Consider the following 22901-nt stretch of genomic DNA (forward strand, 5'->3'; position numbering starts at 1 on the left):
TTTAACCTGACAGGACTCCGACTTCATTGCGATGGCAGGCGTAATGTAGATCCACCCTCAGTGAGGGAGATGCCCTGGAGATTGATGTCGTCATCAAAAGGACCCACAAACCTACCTGAGTAACCAATCCCAATAGCAGGATAAAAGCTCTGTGTGAAGAAGCCCTTAATCTTCAGAATTGTTACACATGGCTGACTGTATTTTACTGGGCATGTACATATTTTAATGCTATTTTTATGGTATTGTCTTAAGATTGAGGTTTGGAGAGGAGTGGGTTAATGGGGCCAGAATGACTGTAAATGTTATGGAGGATATGGATACAGAGGAGTTTCCTCCCCTCTCTCATAAAACCTGGGATCATCCCATAAAGCTGAATGTGGAGAGATTCAGGTCAAACAAAGGAAGTACATCTTCACACAGTAGCATATAGTTAAGCTATTCCAAAATCCATATTAGTGTAATACCTTTATTGTTGTTCAGTCGTTAAGTCGTGTCTGACTCTTCGTGACTCCATGGACCATAGCACGCCAGGCCTTCCTGTCCTCCGCTCTGTCCTGGAGTGTGCTCAAGTTCATATTCATTGCATCGGTGATGCTATCTAGCCATCTCATCCTCTGCCGACCCCTTCTCCTTTTGCCTTCAATCTTTCCCAGCATCAGGGTCTTTTCCAGGGAGTTTTCTCTTCGCATTAGGTGGCCAAAATATTGGAGCTTCAGCTTCATTATCTGTCCTTCCAATGAGCACTCAGGGTTGATTTCCTTTAGGGTGGACTTATTTGACCTCCTTGCAGTCCAGGAGACTCGTTAAGAGTCTTCTCCAGCACCACAATTCGAAAGCATCAATTCTTCCACTCTCAGCCTTCCTTATCATCCAGCTCTCACAGCCATACGTTACTACTGGGAAAACCATAGCTTTGATTATACGAACCTTTGTCAGCAAGGTGATGTCTCTGCTTCTTACTATGCTGTCTAGGTTTGCCATAGCTTTCCTCCCAAGGAGCAAACGTCTTTTAATTTCATGGCTACAGTCACCGTCTGCAGTGATCTTGGAGCCCAAGAAAACAAAATCTGTCACTGCTTCCATTTCTTCCCCTTCTATATGCCAGGATGGGGCCAGATGCCATGATCTTCGTTTTTTTAATGTTGAGTTTCAAACCAGTTTTTGCACTCTCCACTTTCACCCTCAACAAGAGGCTCTTTAGATCCTCTTCGCTTTCTGCCATTAGGGTGGTATCATCTGCATATCTGAGGTTGTTGATAATTCCCCCGGCAATCTTAATTCCGACCTGTGTGATTTATCCAACCCGGCATTTCTCATGATGTACTCTGCATATACCAAAAGATCACCAAAAATGTGCAAGCTTTTTTGATCTCCAGACCTCTTCATCAGGTGAAATGTTACAAAAAACAGGTTGGGGTGGGGGTGAGGAAGGCTGACTTGATGGTGAAGCCAAGATTCTGATCATGCAGACACCACAGCCCTATTCAGGCATTCTGCTAGTGGGTATAATAAATGCCTGAGGAGGGGGAGCATGCCAGCCCACCCCCTCCATTTGTCACCCTCTACACCTGGCAGGTGACTTTGTAAAGAGGAGAGCCTCCTCCTCTATCCATGGGGGCTCATTGTGGTATCTGGAACACTGATTTTTCACCATTCTAGATTGTGTTGAGAGTCCCCCAATGCAATAATGGAGGGGATTGGGCTCATGTGTTTATTATACCAAGTAGTAGAATGCCTGAAGAGGGCTCATGGCTTCAACATAAAGTCAGCTTTTTTCTCTATACCCCCCTCCTCCAACTCGCTTTTTGTAACATCTTGCCTGATGAAGAGATCTGGAGGTCTCAGGAGCTTGCACATTGTGATCTTTTGGTTGGCCTAATAAAAGTATTGTGCTGATGTGGATTTTGGCATTTTTCTTATGGCCGACATGGTTGCCTTTGCTTTTTATGGTTAAACTATGGAACTCACTAGCAGAGGAAGTGGTGATGGCCAACAACATAGACCATTGTAAATGCAGATTGGACAGATTCATGGAGGACAAGGCTATCAATGGCTACAAGTCATTATGGCTCTATGAAACCTCTAAGATCAGAGGCGCTATGCATCTGAATACCTGTTGCTGGGAAACTCCAGTGAGAGAGAGCTGTTGCCCTCATGTCCTGTTTGCGGCTTCCAATGGACATTTGGTTGGCCACTGTGAGAAGACGGATGCTGGGCTATATAGGTCTTTGGTCTGATTCAGAAGGCCTCTTCTCATGCTCTTAATAGGCAGCGGCAAAGTTGTCAGGAAGTTTGCTGGCTAAATTGGCAGTAGATGCTTCACAGAATGCCTAGGAAATACCTGGAAGGTCCTGAAAGGGGGCATGCCTTTCTTCCCCCACTCCTAGCTAAGGATGAAGTAATCCAAGCCTGTGTGTACATGTCTGAAATGGTATAAAGAAGACTGACTGCAGTTTTTGTGATGGATGGAATGAGAGAGAGAGAGAGAGAGAGAGAGAGAGAGAGAGAGAGAGGAGAGGAGTTTTTAGGGCTCAATAACCTAACAGCATCAGGAGATACAGGGGTGAGTCTCTCTGGACTTCATGTAGAGCAAGAGTTTGGCTGTCTGTTGGAGGGCTTATGCTCTGCATCCATCTACGCTCAGTCTGTATCTTTGTAAATTAACTCAGTTATTACAAAATGCATTATATCTCTGCAATGATCCCTTCTTCCAAAGAAAACCAAACCTGAGTATGTGCTGGGACTTTTCACCACTCAGGGAAGTGGAGCACATATAACAACAGTATTGTTTCCATGGCTTTACGTTGCACGCTATCTTGAGCAAACTGGCATGCAGAAAGATGAATTGCATTATAACAAAACAAAACAAAACAAAAAAGTGGGAGAAAGAAATGGGGGTGGGGGAAGAGTGAGAAGGACACAGGAGGAAGAGAGTTAATTCAAAGAAGAGATAAGACCATGTATCTCCAAGTGAGGGGACTTGGCTGAGATTAGAACTAGGAAAACAGCAAGAAGGCACAACAACACTCAACTTGCAAGAAACATAAACAGCAGAGACAGAGTGAGGGGACTCACAAAGGAAGAAAAGGTTATGCTGAAAAGCATCACAAAACTATTAAGTAAAAACAACAATAACTTCTGTTGATTCTGTACAAATGACATTGGATTTGAAAGAGATACAAAGCCGTTCCCTCCATTTGAGTGGGAATCACTCAGAAGTTGTTTCCAGGGGATCTTGCGATATAAGTGGGAAAAGGAACAAGAGTTTTTCCATGAAGTGCAATGTGCCCTGAATGTTTTTGCAGAAGAAATTGTATGTCAAGCACATTTTATGAGCTGCTGTGAAATAAAGGCGTAACTGGGCACATGGCTGGAAGATATGACAAAAGAGTTTGGAGAGAATGCAACATGTTTCCAGTTTAACTAATCTGTTTCAGTGTTAAGTTTATAAGCAAAGACTCATATGGAATATGGAGAAGTTACATATGCTAGTATACATAGTATAAATAATGACTAGTTTAGAACCTTAACACACCTGGTTCTCAATAATATTTAAATAAGCACAATCATATTTTACACATTTTTCCATTGAAATTGTTTCAAAGAGGATATTTATGCACTGTGAGGGAGCAGGGTATCTGCATTTCTGAATGCAGCACAGTCACAGCTGAGTTGATTCAATCTGGGATTATGAGTGACAAGTGTTAAAATTTGGAACCAATATCCCAGTTCATGAGATTGGCCAGAATCCAGTGAGTGAATGCCACAATTCCAGCTAGTGTTTACTTCTGAGCAGTGAAAGTCTGCAATGACTTGTGCTGTAGTGCCCCAATCCAACAAAACAGATACACAAAAGATGCACAAGCACACACAGCCTTCTGCTTCTGACACAAATGCAGATCTGGATGCACATTTCTATCTGCATCAGGATACTAATCTGAGCCAGAAAGCAGCTTTTGCTATAAATGGAGATATGCACCTGAACCGGAAGCCCTCCATTGCTAGTTGCCCACAATTAAAATTAGATGGGGACTTTCAATCTTTGCCTTCCACTTTGTTTCCAGGAGGGTGTCTCCACCAGTGATTTACTCTGAGCTGGCTGTGTGCTGAGGTTGTTAGGGTTACATGACATCATGGCTATCCAGCAGCCACCCCGGAGCTTATAACGGAAAAACCGGATTTCCCGAGACTGCGTGAAGTCCGATTCTTGTCCTCAAGTAGGGTTCTTGGCAGTATAGTTACTGTGTGCGCCAGCCCCCACATTTACCTTGGGTATGCTAGCCTTGCCCAGGGGTGCGCCTTTCACCGTGACCCCAGTCAAGGGGTGTTTCCTGTGTGCTTCCCATCCCTCCACAGACCAATGAGTGCCTACTCAGAAGTAACTCCCATTGTGCTCAATGAAGCTTGTCCCCTGAATGCCCACATCAGAATTTACATCCTCCTCAATTGAAATGACACAGTTTAAAGCACATTCCCTAAATGAGCTAAAGCATGATCTCAAGGCTCTGATTCTCTGTTGTTTGCTTTATTGCCTTAGGAAGCAACTAATTCACAGCTTCATTATAGAGATCCTGCACAGTATCGGTTTGGTTAGAAAGGGGGCTGGTTTCCCATCCCTGCATTCCCCCCCCCTTTCCCAGCACAAACATATGTGTGTCTACTTGGAAGTAACTCCCACTGTGGTCAATGAAGCTTGCTCCTGAAATACAGGTGCATCTGGACCTTCAGGGGACTTATTGGTTGAGCAGCCCCTGCCAGTCAGATAACGTTCACTCCAACCCGCCCCACCCAGGAAATATGTAATGTGAAGCGATTTTTACTGGGCTAGGGCACTTCCTTGTGGAGTTCCACAGCAAAGCTGATTCCTTAAAAAAATTCTGGTACTCCTCCATTCACTTCTCCTTCCATTGCCGTGGAGACACGGTCCTGGCCCAATTCAAAGTGCTGATGATAACCTCTAAAGCCCTTCATGGTTTTGAGACCAAGATATCTGAAGGACTGCCTATTCCCGTGTGAGCCTGCCTGCCTGTGTTCTGAGATCTTCCTAAGAACAGGCCTATCTAGTCCAGCATTCTGTTCACACAGTAGCCAACCAGCTGCCTTTCCTGGAGGCCGTCCTTGTGTCCCAGTGTCCTCAGATGTACACATATCTGAGAGGGCCTTGTCAATGGCTTTGCTATGTATTGTTAGACACCTTGAGCTCTTCTTTTCTTTTTTAAAGGAAAAGCAGGATATAAATGTTTGAAATAAATAAATAAAACCTCACAGTTGACACTTTAACCTGCCCTGGATGTGCAGTTCTCTAGTTTGCAAAAAAGATGACAAAAGAGGGCACAGATTTGCATAATATGTGCATATGCTAATTTATATGTCTAGATGTAAGTTTAGAAATATAATTGCTATAATTTAAATAGAAGTACAATACATCTCTGTTCAATCTGCTGCCCAGTTGCTAAGTGTTGATGAGTGACTTCAAGGCCCCTGCTTTCCCTTCTGTCATGGCCCAGTTTCCTCAGAGACCGAGGTCTCCAGTGACAGCAGTTCTGAGGAGGTCTCAGAAGAACCAGTCCCCAGTACTTCTGAATTGCTTTGGATCCCACATCCTGTTCACGTGAACCCTGGGAGGTGCCACTGTTCCCTGACCAAGGAGAGGACCTCGGACTCCTCCAATGAGCAGGGAGACCCTGAAGAGTAGTTCCCAACCCACTCTTCATTAATACAACTCTCACCCCCCAGCAGACGTCAGTGACTACAGAAAAAGGTGCTGGCCCTCTAAGAGCCTGATACAGAACTTCAGTGGGTGGAGCTTCCAGAAAGGCTCTCCTGGCCTGGTTATAAAATCCTGCCAGTTACTCCAAGTCAGTGCTAGGGTAAGTTGCTTGTACTTTAGTTGCAGCGTCGCTCTCTGTTGCCCTGCTGACACTGAACCTGAAGTCCCTGGCTGGTATCTGCATTACTGACAGTGGTCCTGAATCTGCTCTGTCCTGAGCTTGCTCCTGATAGCTGCTTCATATCATGCCCCCTTGCCTGAGCGGATGATGGACTCCCTGATGTTACCCCAGCTACAGCCAGCTGAAGGGTGGACAACCAACAGTTGAGAACCCAATTGCACCAAGCTGCTGCAGAGTTTGACAGCTTCTGTGCTCAGCTTTAGGTGGTTCAGATTCCAGGCCCCACCGCTTGGAACATTTTTAAAATGGCGGCTCCCTGGAAGAAGACCAGTTGCTGTGTCCAGGTCTCAGGAGATGGCGGCGGTGAAGACAGTGGCAGCAGTGGCGGCAACAGCAGGTGGTGGCAGCAATGATGGCGATGGCAAAGATGGCGACGGCACAGATGGTGCAGCGCAGCAGCAGAGAAGGCAAATAAGGTGGCAGCGCAGCAGCAAGGAGAAGGAGGCTCAGGTAAGGAGCTGGGGGGGGGGGCTGGGCCAGGGCGGCTGGGCCAGGGGCTGAAGCTCCGAAGCGCGCCGAGCGCTTTGGTGAGCCCCCAACCCTCTCCGGGCCGCTTTGTGCCCCCTCTGTTTCACCTTGGAAGGGGCACAAAGTGGCTTTGTCTCGGGGTTTGGGCCTTGGGCCAAAGTGGTGCACAGCCCTACTCTTTATCTTTCAATTGGACTTGGATTGGGGAGCCCTTCAAATAGAGGAAACCTTGAAACAGAGGACTGTTCTTTGTAAAAGAACAACATGTGACCATCCTACCTGCATCCAATGCAGTTCTGGTTCAAGGTTTGGGGCAAGATGCTCTCCCTGAGTGACCAACCTCCTCTTCCTTACTGCTGTTGCCACCACTGATTTTGCTTCTCTCTCTTTCTGGGCCCAGTCTGGGCCACCTCCTAGAGCAAGAGAGGACAAGATGTATGGAGGTTGTTGCTTCTTCTCATCACTCCTCTTACTGTTTACTTGGTTGGAGAAACAGGTAGCAACAGCAAGGAAATGGCGCAGAAGGGGCAGATGGCCCAGGGATTGGCAGTGGGCCCCTACTGGATTGTGGGCCTGAGCAGGTTCCTGATGATGCCAACCCCTGAAAGCCTTCTGCATTCACTCTAGGGAAGAGGTTTCCTTATGCAAACCTCTGCAAGACCACAGCAGCACCAATGGTTGCTGATACCCTAGTACAGAGGTATGTGGTATGTCCATACACTATTGCTAGAAGTCTACCGATTGATTCTACTGTCTGGCTTCTGCTGTAGTTCAGCAGCCGAACAAAGCACTGGACTTCCTGATAATGAAGAGTGTGTAGGAGCCACTGTCTTCCTATGTGGTATGGAGCTAAAATATATTTTGATTGCTTGTTATCTGTAGCTGCAGCGCAGAGTGACATGTTTTATTAATCCTGAAAATGTATTATTTGGAACAGCATCACTTATTTCGCTGGCGATTGGCATTTAAGCTTATGAATTATATATGAAAAGAGTTGCTTTCTCTTACTTGAGTGACCTTCCTTGTTTTGTTGTTGCATATGTTTTTGTGGCAATATGGAACTGGAAGAAATTGACCCTTGTGCTCCAAACCAAACCAAACCACTTACTTGTGCTCAAGTAAGTGTCTGTAGAATTCCACGACAGTGGGTCAGATTAGTGTTTTGGGGCTCAGACCTCTGCCTTGTACTCAGTTTCTTGGGCATGTTGCTTGCCTCTCAAACTCTTGTATTTTTCTGCTATGAAATAACTGTTGTGGCAGTGAGTATGGGGGTCAAATGAGTGGTTTGGTATTTTGGAACTCAGACCCCCGCATCTCTGACTAGTGCTCTGTTTATGGCCTTGGGCAAGTCAGTTGTTTCCATCTAGCACAGCAGCACTCTGAAACAGTGTCTAGCTGAAGGCCCTTGGGAAGCATTCAAGTGGGGCCTACGGACAACACATTCCTATATTGATTGTCCTGAGCTGGTAGTATTGAGAGACAAAGAAAAGGCAGTGTGTGTATTGTGTGTGGTTGTATGAGCCTGTTGGTGTTTATATTTTTAATTTTTATTTGCAAATATAACAATAACAAATAAGAAACACATGCACACAAAAGTGGAGGGGGGGATACCTACTAACACATTTCCTTCCTGGCAGCTGGGATTCTTGTGAAATAGGCTTCTGTTGGTGCTGAAAACGGAAGGTTCAAAGGAATTGTTTAGTGTGTTGTGGAGCAGTTCCCCCCCTCTGCTTTGTACTTAGCCTTTGGGGCAGGTTACTTGTCCATTGCCATGTCTCTCTTGGCAGCCATTTTGTGGTGGTGTCCAGGACTGTTTCTCAAATTGCCAAATGTGCTCATGGCTTCAAAAGTTTGCCTACCCCTGCTATAAGGTGTATCAGGTGTGACTTGGCCTGTAGTCTGTGCCTTGGCTTACTTTCAGGGCCAGCTCCTCATCTGATTCCCCCCCCCCCCAGTAAAGTGATGGCTAGTGGCCCTCACCTACCTCAGTGGGCCCCACTCCTTCCCTTTGCTCCCACCCCCGCTTAACAGCTGGTCAACATGGGTAGTTACTCCCTGGCTATATAGCGGGCTGCTCTGGACAGATTGTATAATGCTTTCGTGTAATTGTGCACCCTGATAAGCAGAGAGTAAGTACTCAGTTGACCTTGGACCGCTTCTTGAGAGAAATGTGGAGCAAGTGCCCAGGGTCAATTATATAGCTGTTTTGTGTTGAACAAGAAACAAACCTTATGGGTTCAGCCATGAACTGCTGTGTGTTTAGACTGGAGATAGCTCTAATGTGCTGACTCTGTGATTTGTAAAAGCACCAAAGCTGTTCAGAGCAGCTGATTTCATTTTTTTTCTTCCTATATGAATGCTAAAACAAAACAACACTTCAGCCACAACTAGGAATGGCTTCATTCTTTTTCTTCATTTGCCTTTTTCTTTGTCATTTCTCTGGAATTTAGAAAAGCCCAGGCAACGATTCTTCAAAGGATGGATCACATTTAAAAACCAGTCCTTGACAGTCTGTGTGTGTCCTAAAATGTTCCTGCAGAGAGTTTTAAAACTCCTGTAAGCAAGGGGTTCGTAATGAAAACTCTACTTCACCTAGCGATGGTGGTACATAATAATATGAAGGTTGTAGAAAATTCCTGGCTAATGAATATCAGGATGCCGTGAACGATAAGGGCACCTTTTAAAATCTCTGTGCAGCGATAGATTTATATCGCTAATTACAATGAAAGGTGCCCAGGTATCCATGGACACTGCTGCCCTTTCACCCCCAGAAATCAGCCCCATCTCCTTATTAATTAAATTGAATATAGAACAATATCAATCTCCCAGCTCTTATTCCGCTCATTTCATACATACTAATGAGGATGAGCTTCTGAAGCTTGTGGTAGGAATCATTTATTCAGTGGTAGGAAAAATAACATCAGGATTCAGCCCCCATGCTGACTTTGCACACAGTTCTGCTAGATTTATATTGGTCTACTAATAAGTAACTGAATACATTAAACAACAGGCTTGTCACTGGAAGGTTTACAAGCGACTCCTTGTTTTACTTCCTTGAGCAGTTTTGGGGAAGGGGATTAGGGGAGACTGGTCTACTGTGTAAGCCTCTTCCCTTTGTGTTTTACCCACTGGTTCAAAGATATCCTCTCCAAACAGAAACTAGGGCAAAGTCCTCATCAATCATTAAAAGCCCTCAGCAGTTACAAACCGGCAGATGTACAATGCACCATTACTACTCTGCACATAAAAAGTATAGCACACTACACTTAGCGGTTCATAACAATGTGCTACACAGTCTGCATGCTAAGCAAAGAGAGAGATGGAAGATACAGGCGCCTGTCTTCATTCCCTCCCTCCTTCTTCCCTCCCACCAAATCCCTTTAGAAACAAATCCAACAAGCGCAGGGCAATTGAGACTTTGTTGCATCTATTGACGAAGAATCTGAATCTCATCCTTGCATATCTGCATTTTGGACCAACTGCAAAGAACTAACCTCAGGCACAATCCAGACAAAATTAAGCACATTTAAAGTCCCATGAATTTTGGTAGGAACATTAAGCACATGTTTAATTATTTCCCATTGAAATCATTGGGACTTGAAAGTGCTTAACATTGGCTGGGTTGTGCCACTCCTCTTGATCTTTGGTGGCATATAAGTAGGCTATATTTTGTAGAGTGCTATATATACTCTTGTAAAGCAGTACATGAACTGCAGTACATAAGTAGTATATTGCATATGTACACTATATCACAGAATACAGTTTGCTAAGCTGAAAAAATTGGTTTCCCTTAAAAATAAAATAAACTCCCAAGCACTATTACCAAAATTAGCCAAAGTTTGATTCCCCCCCTTAAAGATAGTGGCTTGGATCATAGCTTTTTGCTCCATGAGGAGAACTGTGTCCACTGAAAGGATCCTTCCACAATTGGAAGTGCCTTCTGTTCCAAGGAACTAAAAGTGTGGATCCAAGCCAGCGTGTCCATAGTGACTGTGTGCAGCCATCATGATAAATTAGGGTTTATCATGCTGGGAAGGAGCCTAAGCAAGTCTGAGACCCCTATGTGCCAGCATGGGCACAAGGAGATCAGAAGATTTTGCCTCCATTTTTTATCAACTGCGATTTAGCTTTATGTCCTAAACTGTGATTAATTTTAACTATGGTTTGTTTGAAACAAGCCACCTTCATAAACCATGGTTTGAAGTTGGCTTGTTTCAAACCATGGGTAATGATTAAGATTACCCACACTTTGTTTGCATGACATAAGCTGTGGTTAGTCAAAAATGGAAAAGAAAGCTTCTGAACTCTACCAGGAGTCACAACATAGGAAGAAGGGGCAGCACTTGAGCTTGAGAATTGCTTGAGCTCATTCCCGTCATGATAAACCACCATTTATTGTGACATACAAATGCAGCCAATGTGTATCCTGGAGTATGTATTCGATGTTCCAGGATACAGAGATCATGTGATCATAAAACTGGTAGTTTATTGTAACTGGTTTAAAAGTCTGGCTTTTGAATCAGAGTATTTATTTTTGCCCCAGCTTGACCTATAATGCCTATACTGTGCCACTTGCAATTACTTCTTGTCCTGCAGACAGTTTTGCTTATGACACATCTAACTGTTTTGATTTCAGCTGTAATTATCTCTTTTCACAAAAGGGAAAATATTATTCATACCCATGCTGGTGCTTATAAAAGCCACAGTTGAAGAGTTTCTTTGAACAGCAGCAACAGTTCACTTGCACACTCTCTCTCTCATACACACATGTGCACGCACATGCACACACACACGCATACAACACACAGTTTGTGCAAACCATGGAGATGGAATAAACTGTGCATTTTTCGTAATACCCAGGAATCAGGCTGGGTGTGGATTTTATATAGGTGGCTCCCAAATGTTTGCTAAGGACATCTACCAATAGAATTTTGCCCTTGTTTAAGATCCTCAGTTAATACCATTCCCTAACCAGGAAAGTGCTATTATCCTCTGCTACTATATTTTTGTTCAACTTCACTTGTTCTGCTAGAAGTTAGGCAGCCTACATACACACAATTCCTTATCTGTTCTGTTTCTGCCTCACCAATTTGGAATCATTATTCTAAAGTGAATCCTGCTGTTTTATTTATTTGCACATTTCTTTTACCAATGTAAATATACACTTATCATTTCATGTAACTTTTCACTTTATTCCATTGCATTTTCAATAGAAAACATTTAACAGATTCTAAAAGAATAAGTGGAAGGTTTCCCCCCTCTTATATTGGGAAGTACTGCTCAGTAAATAGATTTTCTGTTTTGCAATACTTTCTTATTGCAGTTGCCTTGAGGTCTTTCATTGGGCATATTCCTTCAGTGGACACATGTTTTCCTCAGTACTGCAGTTTAAAAAGCAAGGATATAATATTCATGTAGGTGTGTCTGTGTCAACAGTGGCTCAGTTCAGACATCATGCTGAAGCATGGTTACAGAAGCTTAACTGTGGCATGGTGTGATGTCTCAACTGACAAAACTTGACTTGCCATTGGCTATTAAACCAGAATAAAAAACATGGGCCCATATCCAATGAAGCAAAACCCCTAATGTAAATTATGATGCACTAAATTAAACTACTCTTATGCAATGCCAACAGTGTTAGCTGGTGCACCAATATCCTTGGGAAATTGGTGTGCCAGCTAATACTATTGTTGTTGTGCTAAAGTAGTTTATGCTAGTGCAATGTAATTCATATTCGTGGTTGCATGCTGTTGGATACTGCCCATAGTTTGGACTTTGGAGTGAGGTTGCAAATCATGATTGGTGCTTACACCAGCTACATTTGCACATAAGAAGAAGCCAGGAATCCTGCTTTAATAAAACACAATGTGAACGAGCTACACAGAGATACATGCAGCCCATTTGCTTTTTCATTTGTGTGGTGGGAAAACAAATCACGAAGGAAAGAGCTTTGCATGACTTCTGAAACTGGGATTAAGGTTGACTGTGCCCAAATAATCCAGGATTGTAAACCAGCTTTAAACCAGGTTTTGTTGTTGGTTTACGAATCCTGGGAGAAGTTAACCCGAGTTTGGATGTCACAAAAAATCCCCCCCCTTTCTGGTTTGTTTACCTGCTCACATGAAGGGAGGAGCAAAATAGGAGTGAATGGACTGCATGCATGACACAACTCATTCGCATTGTGGTTTATTAAACCAGGATTCCTGGCTGAACATTATGTGTAAACATAGTCTATGGCTTGGCATAATGTCTGAACTGACAAACCATAGTTACAGCCATGTCTCCAGTTTGGGGGCCATTCCACCGAAAGACAGGAGAGAAAATGAATGCAGGCAAACTACCCTAATCCTTAGCTTGTCTGATTATTTATAACACAGAAATAAGAAATATCTACAATAACTTCATTGTATGGAAGTCGACTAGGAACTTCCTAGTTCCTTATAGATGGTATGGGATGGTTCCAAGATCTGCCTTTCATGAGAGGAAGGGCTCTCCGTTGATTTGAGCGGAATCCCTCCCCCTGCCCCGCAGCTCACCCTATTCTGCAGGGTCTCTGCGCTCTCTGTATAGCATTTTCAGGGAGATGGAGGGAGGGGCTGCTGTGGGAAAGACAGGATGGAGAATTCTAATTCCTCCAGTGCAGTTGATTCAGTCTAAATTTGGATCTATACACACACACACACACACACACACACACTCCGCAGAAGTGGGAAGCCCAAAGAAAACAATGGGGATATCCTGGATAGTGTAGTTGTGATTGGGCAGCAGTGTGTCCTTGCAGAAACTACAGAAAGGAGTTTAGAAAGGCGTTCATGCTATTTCCCACACAGGTCTTATTTAATGTAAAAATGTGATTGTTTAAAGTTTTTAGACATGTTTACATCGCCCTGCTGATGTCCAAATAGCCTATTATCTTTATATTGCGGTGTGGAGGTCTGTGGCCAAGAGTGGCTTACAACAGCCCTGCAGCATGTTGTGCTGATGACCTTGCAGGCTAGAAATGGGGCTGAGACTGGTTTAGATTTCCACCCAAAACGCCTCCATTCAAAGCACCCCTCAGGTTGCAGTGAAAGTTGGTCTGGATGCAAAAGGGTGCCACATGAATTCAATAAGTCAAACTGAGTTTATGAATATACCCTTTCTTGATATTATTACACTCAAAGTAGGTTCAAAACAATATCACACCTAGTGCTGTACATGCAGTTATCTTTGGTAAATGAGGCTCCAGTGCACATACCCAAACAGTGGTCAGGCTGGCTAACTTGTACAGCACCTTCCACCTCCATGTCTATGCTGCAACACATGATCAGCACTCTGGCAGCACTGACTGAGCAGACAGATGCTTATGTGAAGCATTCTGCACACATTAGCATGCATCCCATTCCCATGCCTGTGGAACGGGGCTGATAACTTTAACTTCTAGGCTTTGACTTTAAGTTATTGCTTTTCTAAGGTTCCTGCAAAAGGCAAGCAGGCTCCTCTCCAGAATACAAAATACCATACTTTGTAGTAAGATGGTAGCCAAGCAGATTCCACCACTGCTATAGTATATGTGATGCTCTGGGAAAGCCACAGTGTCAAAAAGGGAATGAGGGAATGGAAGGAGCACAACAGGGTGACTCCCCTAACACCCCCTCTGCCTTTTGGGACATAGGACAGTATGTATTGTCAATACATGAACAATCACAGGGCATCATGTTTAGCCTCTGCCTGTTAAGGGGCTCCTTCACACTGAGAATTTATCCTGTGATTGAGATTGTTCCTTCATGGAAGTTTGTGGGCTCTTTACAAGACACTGTGATCATTCAAGGCATCTCCTGCACTAAATGCCCTTTGTTCTGTTTTTAAATTGATCGCAGATAATAAGCCATCAAATTACCCCGTTGTGTTCCGCTTCAGTTCTCTCTGTGAAAAGAGTTAAAGTGGCAAGAAGAGGAGTGAGGTCAATGAAAGATAATAGAAGACTCAGATACAGGGAGAAAGAGTGGGGAAGGGCTGGGGGAAAAGGAAGCACATGAAAAGGGGAGTTGTTATGATCCTGCATTTAAAATGGAAGCAGAAAGCCCTGTTTTAAATGCAGGATTTTAGGCTGGTGTAGAGATGCCCAAGGACCTTGCCAACTGTTTCCTGACCTTGGCCATTTTGATCATTTGGTATTTAAAGGCAATCTATTGGGCTGGCCTATGGTAATTCAATTAAAAAGACAATTAAGAGCCAATTACAGCTACACTTTCAAAGGGAGCCATTATTTTTTTTCCTGTAGGAAATGTTCAAAGGATCAGGTTCATTTTGTTAAATCAAACAATCCCACTGAACTCTAGAGACTCCCATGTCCTAGTTTGCAATGTTTGTTTACGCTTCTACCGTTTGATGTGCGGTCTTAGATCTTGGATCTAATATTCAGTTCAGCATTTACTGAGACAATGATTGGATCTATTCAACAGTTCAACACTTTGTAAAACTGGGGAAAGTGTTAACCTTTGCTGGAAACAAAGTATGATAAAATTCAGGATCTCTTGCGTGCACCCCGCCCCCTGCCAGCAGAATTAAAATAGCCTTTCAATGACTTTTATAGTACTAATCTATTTTGCTGCTTTCCTTTGCGAACCTTCAGCTGGCATTGGGCAGTTTTCCTAATAAATAGAACGGAAGCCACCAATATTTCACTGGTGATGAATGAGGGGACATGTGAATGGGAGGGTAATGGCCCCCAGGGGTGGTCTAGAGAAGTGATTTTGCACTTGGGCTCACATCTCAAAATACTCAGCTTGGTTACTGGCACTTTTCACTGAAGGTTAAGGTGAAAGTCCCATTGGCTTTAGGCGAGGATGTAAAAATGCTGGATTATGTATGGAAATTTGTTAATTCACCTAAAACAAAGCCTTCATAATTTCATGAAAGCACATCCGTTACAACACAAGTGTAGACATCTTTGTATTTGTAAACCAAAGCCTCCATTGGTTATTTTAACTTCCAAAATATTGTGGCATAAAGATAATCGTTACAGAAAGGCAGGTTCCTTCATGAGAGGTGACAGTGACCTTCATGCAATGCAGAAGTAATTTCACATAAGTATGTTAACATGCTTCCTTGAACATGTGTATCTGTGCATCTCAGAAACTTACTTTTCCATGTTCAGGGAATGAGGCCTTCAGGGACATGAATGACAAGGGAATATTACTCTAGTACTCTTCCCTTTGTACCTTGGCTGTATTCAGGACAGGCTGCTATTGAACTGGTACAGCTGGCCCATAAACTAGCACAATATATCAAAATATATAGAAGCACATGATGCATAACTTTAGTAGTGTTGGTTTAGTAGTGTTGGTTGGATGGGAATGCCCCCATCAGATATCTGGAATTAGTAACTGAGATGAGGCCACAGCTCTTCCAGGAAAAGGACCCTGTTTTGACAGAGTAAAAGGTTTGTCCCAGAAGGAAAATGGGAAGAGAGAGAGAGAGAGAGAGAGAGTGTTGAGGCAGGAGTGAGCCAAGTGTGGCTGCATAGTCCTGTTGTTGTTGTTGTTCAGTCGTTCAGTCGTGTCTGACTCTTCGTGACCCCATGGACCATAGCACGCCAGGCCTTCCTGTCCTGCGCTCTCTCCCGGAGCGTGCTCAAGTTCATATTCATTGCATCGGTGATGCTATCTAGCCATCTCATCCTCTGCCGTCCCCTTCTCCTTTTGCCTTCAGTCTTTCCCAGCATCAGGGTCTTTTCCAGGGAGTTTTCTCTTCGCATTAGGTGGCCAAAATATTGGAGCTTCAGCTTCATTATCTGTCCTTCCAATGAGCACTCAGGGTTGATTTCCTTTAGGATGGACTGATTTGACCTCCTTGCAGTCCAGGGGACTCGTAAGAGTCTTCTCCAGCACCACAGTTCGAAAGCATCAATTCTTCGGCGCTCAGCCTTCCTTATAGTCCAGCTCTCACAGCTATGAGAGACATTGCTATACATTGCTATGGGGAAAACCATAGCTTTGATTAGACGGACCTTTGTCGGCAAGGTGATGTCTCTGCTTCTTACTATGCTGTCTAGGTTGGCCATAGCTTTCCTCCCAAGGAGCAAACGTCTTTTAATTTCATGGCTACAGTCACCGTCTGCGGTGATCTTGGAGCCCAAGAAAGTAAAATCTGTCACTGCTTCCATTTCTTCCCCTTCTATATGCCAGGAAGTGATAGGGCCAGATGCCATGATCTTAGTTTTTTTAATGTTGAGTTTCAAACCAGCTTTTGCACTCTCCTCTTTCACCCTCAACAAGAGGCTCTTTAGATCCTCTTTGCTTTCTGCCATTAGGGTGGTATCGTCTGCATATCGGAGGTTGTTGATAATTCTCCCAGCAATCTTAATTCCGACCTCTGATTCATCCAACCCGGCATTTCTCATGATGTACTCTGCATATAAGTTAAATAAGCAGGGTGACAATATGCAGCCTTGTCGTACTCCTTTCCCAATTTTGAACCAATCGGTTGTTCCATGTCTGGTTCTTACTGTTGCTTCTTGACCCTCGTACAGGTTTCTCAGGAGACAGGTAAGGTGGTCTGGTACTCCCATCACTTTAAGAATTTGCCACAGTTTGTTGTGATCCACACAATCAAAGGCTTTAGCGTAGTCAATGAAGCAGAAATAGACGTTTTTCTGGAATTCTCTTGCTTTCTCCATGATGCAGCGAATGTTGGCGATTTGATCTCTAGTTCCTCTGCCTCTTCGAAACCCAGCTTGTACTTCCGGTAGTTCTCGGTTCGCATACTGCTGAAGCCTAGCTTGTAGGATTTTGAGCATCACCTTGCTGGCATGTGAAATGAGCGCAATGGTGCGGTAGTTTGAACACTCTTTGGCGTTGCCCTTCTTTGGAATTGGAATGTAAACTGACCTTTTCCAGTCTTGTGGCCACTGTTGAGTGTTCCAGATTTGTTGGCATATTGAATGCAGCACTTTAACAGCATCATCTTTTAGGATTTTAAATAGCTCGGCTGGAATACTGTCATCTCCGCTAGCTTTATTGTTACTAATGCTTCCTAAGGCCCACTTGACTTCACTCTCTAGGATGTCCGGCTCAAGTTCAGTGACCGCACTATCATGGCTATCAGGGACATTCAGATCTTTCCTGTATAGTTCTTCTGTGTATTCTTGCCACCTCTTCTTAATCTCATCTGCTTCTGTTAGGTCCCTGCCTTCTTTGTCCTTTATCATGCCCATCTTTGCACAAAACGTTCCCTTGAGATCTCCAATTTTCTTGAAGAGATCTCTAGTCTTTCCCATTCTGTTGTTTTCCTCGATTTCTTTGCATTGTTCACTTAAGAAGGCCTTCTTGTCTCTCCTTGCTATTCTCTGGAACTCTGCATTCAGTTGGGTATATCTTCCCCTTTCTCCCTTGCTTTTCGCTTCCCTTCTTTCGTGAGCTACTTGTAAAGCCTCATCAGACAGCCACTTGGCTTTCTTGCATTTCTTTTTCTTGGGGATGGATTTCGTTGCTGCCTCCTGAACAATGTTACGGACCTCCGTCCATAGTTCCTCAGGCACTCTGTCTATCAGGTCTAATCCCTGAAATCTATTCCTCACCTCCACTGTATATTCATCAGGGATATGATTTAGGTCATACCTGAACGGTTTAGTGGTTTTCCCGACGTTCTTCAATTTAAGACGAAATTTTGCAAGAAGCAGCTCATGATCTGAGCCACAGTCAGCTCCAGGTCTTGTTTTTACTGACTGTATAGAGCTTCTCCATCTTTGGCTGCAAAGGACATAATCAATCTGATTTCGATATTGACCATCTGGTGATGTCCATGTGTAGAGTCGCCTCTTGTGCTGTTGGAAAAGAGTGTTTGCTATGATCAGCATGTTCTCTTGGCAAAACTCTATTAGCTTTTGTCCTGCTTCATTTTGTACACCAAGGCCATGCCTGCCTGTTATCCCGGTGATTTCTTGACTTCCTACTTTAGCATTCCAATCCCCTATGATGAAGAGGACGTCTTTTTTTGGTGTTAGTTCTAGAAGGTGTTGTAGGTCTTCATAGAACCGATCAACCTCAGCTTCTTCGGCCTCAGTGGTTGGGGCATAGACTTGAATTACTGTGATGTTGAATGGTTTGCCTTGGATTCGTACTGAGATCATTCTATCATTTTTAAGATTGTACCCCAGTACTGCTTTTCCCACCCTTTTGTTGACTATGAGTGCTACTCCATTTCTTCTAAGGGATTCTTTCCCACAATAGTAGATATGATGGTCACCTGAATTAAATTCGCCCATGCCTGTCCATTTTAGTTCGCTGATTCCCAAGATGTCGATGTTCAATCTTGCCATCTCATGTTTGACCACCTCCAGCTTACCTTGATTCATTGATCTGACATTCCAGGTTCCTAAACAATAGTCCTACTTCAGTACATTGGAGAAAGGGAGGGAGAAGCTGGAAAAGAGCTTAAAATATAACATAATAAAATATTGCATCCAACAAAGTAAAATTGCTAATGGGGAAAAAAATCAAATATATTTGAATATGAATTGAAATGTCCATATCTCTACTTACCCCTGCATTAAAAGTAGAGCTGAGCCCAATGGGGGTTTGTTTTTCACAAATATTGTCATCCTTGTAAAATGCTTCTTTTTTCAGCTGTTTTATTTGGGGGGGGAAGCTGTGAAAATATGCAAAACTATTTGTAGAGTGGCTGTCTTCCCTATACCCATTCAGAGGGAGGGCAGTGCTTCCTTTCCCTCACTTTGTATTGGCTTTGTGAGTAAACTGTTGCTAGGCAACAGCTTAGATGATCTAATCAGAACTTCACAGAAATCATAAATCATAAATGTAATAAATAAAAATCAACGCACCTTTCAATATTTTAAAATGTAACTTCTTTGACCTTCTTTCCCTGCAAGTTTTATTACCAGTCTGCTAGTAATTAACCTGATCCAGTGGATGATTAAATATATGTAGATAGAAGTGGAAGTAGGTAAAATGATAGTGATACCTTCTTTAAACCTTTCAGTACATTTACTCATGCTGCTTCCTGCTCCCTGTCCCCTTTCCAGCTTCTTAGACCTTTTCAACAGATTTGTCAGGAGCGCCTTGGTGGCCTCTCTCAGTATATTCTAGGGATGTACGAAAGTGACTTACCTCTCATGGATTATGTTGATGGTGGGAGGGGAGGCATTCCGTCCCTCCCCCCGGAATCCTGGCTGGGGGGGAGGCGCTCCGTTCCTCCCCCCGGAATCCTCGAACGGCTGGCTGTGCTCCGCGGCAGCTCCACGGAGCAGCCGGCCCGGCCCGGCCAGGCCAGAGCCGTCCGCAGCCGGATTTCCGGTCGCGGAGGTCTCTGGGTAAAACAAACAAACAAAAACAACAACAACTCCGTACACAAATGGCAGTGGCTACGGCCGCCGCCATTTGCGTTCCTTCTTTTTGGCCATCTTAATCTATGTAAATATTTACGTAGACTATGACGGCGAAAATCAAGGGGAACGCAAATAGCGTAGCGGGCGCTATTTGAGTCCCTTTTTCATTCACTGTTTTAGCCTACGTAAATCTTTACGTAGGCTAAAACGGCGAATCAAAAGGGGACACAAATAGTGCCCGCTATGCTATTTGCGTTCCCCTTGATTTTCACCGTCAGAGTCTACGTAAATATTTACGTAGATTAAGATGGTAAAAAGAAGGAACGCAAATGGCGGCGGCCGTAGCTGCCACCATTTGCGTAAGCTTTTTTTTTTTTTTTAAACCCACCCCCAACCACGATAGGCTACGTAAAGATTTCTGAGATCCGTGGCGGAATTCTCTGACATCCCTAGTATATTCCAATAGCCAACTCAAGACACAGACAAAAGGAATTCTTTTCAAAGGTTTAATCCTTTTACAACTTAATCACTCTTTCAGATGCTGATCACCAGCGACTAAAGCAAGGAACAGCAGAGTGGCCTAAGCTTCAAGTAGACAGTTGATCCCCATTTGAAAGAGAGTCACTTGAAGACCCTGAACCTATGGGCTAGGGAGAGATCCTCCCTCTTTCCCTTGGGTCCATGGGAGGTGGCCGTTGCTTGTGCGCCAAACAGGCGCTACGCCTCCTTTCCGTGCCCTCCATCGCTCGTCGCTCTTTGCATCTGCGTCGAGCATCTAAGAAGCCCCTCTCCCGCACTCCCTCACTACCAGGGTCACTATCTATCTCTGGAATGCCGGCAGGAGGAATCTCTGCCAGGTGCTGAGCCTGTGAGGGGTGAGCTGGCTCCTCTCCCACGGATTGCTGTTCCTCCTCTGAATCAGAACTGCTCTGGGGCTCTCTGGGCTCTGTTTCCACCCTGACATCATCCCCGCTCCCATGAGGCCCCCCCTCGTGCTCCTCCCCTGGAGCCCCGGGTTTGTGGGGGTACAGCTGGTGGAAGCGCCTCAGCAGCAACGGAGCATGCACATTTTCCACGGGTTCACAGGATCGCTCATCTTGCCCGTACCCGTTCCAGGCCACTAGATATTGCAGGCGGCCACGAGAAAGGCAGGAGTCCAGAATCTCCATGACCTCAAACTTCTCCTCCCTAGGGTTGGCGGAGAATTTCTCCACGAATTTTCAGGAGGCCGAGCGCCGACGCATTTGGCCCCCCGAAAGCGTTGGGGAAATTCTCCTCCGGCCCCCCGCCCCCCCCTTGATGGGACTTACCTTCGGCGAATGTCCCTCTCGGCGGCGGGTCCCGGGGGCGGTTCGGCGGGGGCGGCGGCCGGTCTCCCGACCGGCTGCCACTGCCACCATTGCAAAAAAAAAAAGTAAAGTAAAAAAAAAACACACACACCCGTGATAGGCTACGTAACGATTTATGTAGCCTATCACGGCTAGATTTCCAAAGTCAGCCATGATAGGCTACGTAAATCGTCACGTAGCCTATCACGGCTGACTTAAAAAAAAAAAAAAAGCGTATATGCAAATGGCGGCGCCCATGGGGTGCCGCCATTTGCGTTCCTTATTTTGGCACGTCTAGTCTACGTAAAGATTTACGTAGACTATGGCGAAAATAAGGGCACGCTATTTGCGTTGCCCTTATTTTCGCCGTAGTCTACATAAATCTTTACGTAGACTAAACGTGCCAAAATAAGGAACGCAAATGGCGGTCCCCATGAGAGCCGCCATTTGCGTACGCGCTTTTTTTTTCCAAAGTCACCCGTGATAGGCTACGTGACAATTTACATAGCCTATCACGGCTGACTTTGGAAATCTAGCCGTGATAGGCTACGTAAATCGTTACGTAGCCTATCACGGGTGTGTGTGTGTGTTTTTACTTTTTTTTTCACGGCCGGGTAGACGGTGCGCTCCTACCCGGCCTGAATTTCGGCGGCGAGGGATGGGGCGCCTCCCCCCCGGCCTGAATTTCGGTGGCGAGGGATGGGGCGCCTCCCCCCTGGCCTGAATTTCGGCCGGGCAAGGCATGGCGCCTCCCCCCCCTCGCCTGAACTTCGGGGGGAGAAGCGAAGCGCCTCCCCCCCACCGCGAAGCAAGCTGCGGGACGAGGGAAGTCCCTTTTGTCCATCCCTACTCCTCCCCTTCCACTAGCACTGGCGGCGGGGGGGAGCCAACCGAGCGATGAAGGTTGCCAGAAACTAGGGGTGACAGCAAGGACCGATGAAAAACAGGATGGATCTTCATGGACGGCGGGAGACCCAGGCAAAAAGCAACAGGGTTAACCTGGGCCGTAATTTGGAAAGCCCCGTGCGGCGAGGTGCGAGCTTCCTTGTGGGCGAGTGAGAGGGGAGGTATTGGGTGGACAGCCAAACCCAGTCCCCGAGTTGCAGAGACGGACCCAGCTGGCGCCGCCGGTCTGCAGAGGCCTTGTAGGTTGTCTTGGGTTGCTCGAGGGAGTCCCGTAAGAGGTGGTGTACCGCTTGCAACTCCTCTAAAAAGTCATGGGCCGCTGACACCGAAGAGGGAGCTAAGGTGGACAGGAAAGCCTTGGGGTGGTAACCAAAATTGGCAAAAAATGGAGTTTGGTGGGTGGAAGCATGGCAGGCATTGTTATAAGCAAATTCTGCAAGAGGCAGCAAGGAAAACCAGTCATCTTGCTGGTAATTGACATAACAGCACAAATATTCCGCCAGAGTTGCATTGGTGCGCTCGGTCTGACCGTCTGTCTGTGGATGGTGGGCGGAGGAAAGACGGAGCGTCACATGGAGAAGCCCAAGTAGCTCCCTCCAGAAATGGGCAGTGAATTGGGCCCCCCTATCCAAAATGAGACCCTCGGGCCATCCGTGGAGCCGGAAAACATGCGCTAAAAACAGCTCTGCCGTCTCCCTGGCTGTGGGCAACCCAGAGCAGGGGATGAAATGGGCCATCTTAGAAAACAAATCCACCACCACCAGAATGGTGGTCTTACCGTGTGAGGGAGGCAAGTCCGTGATGAAGTCAAGGGAGAGTAGTTTCCAAGGTCCTGAGGGGGTAGGCAGGGGGTGAAGCAAGCCTGTGGGCTTGCCTGAGGGGGACTTCGCCCGCTGGCAGGTTGGGCAGGAGGCGACATAG

Source organism: Heloderma suspectum, chromosome 2 (genome assembly GCF_057233095.1).
Source record: "Heloderma suspectum isolate Gila_16-S chromosome 2, 16-S_ref, whole genome shotgun sequence".
Lineage (NCBI taxonomy): Eukaryota > Metazoa > Chordata > Lepidosauria > Squamata > Helodermatidae > Heloderma > Heloderma suspectum.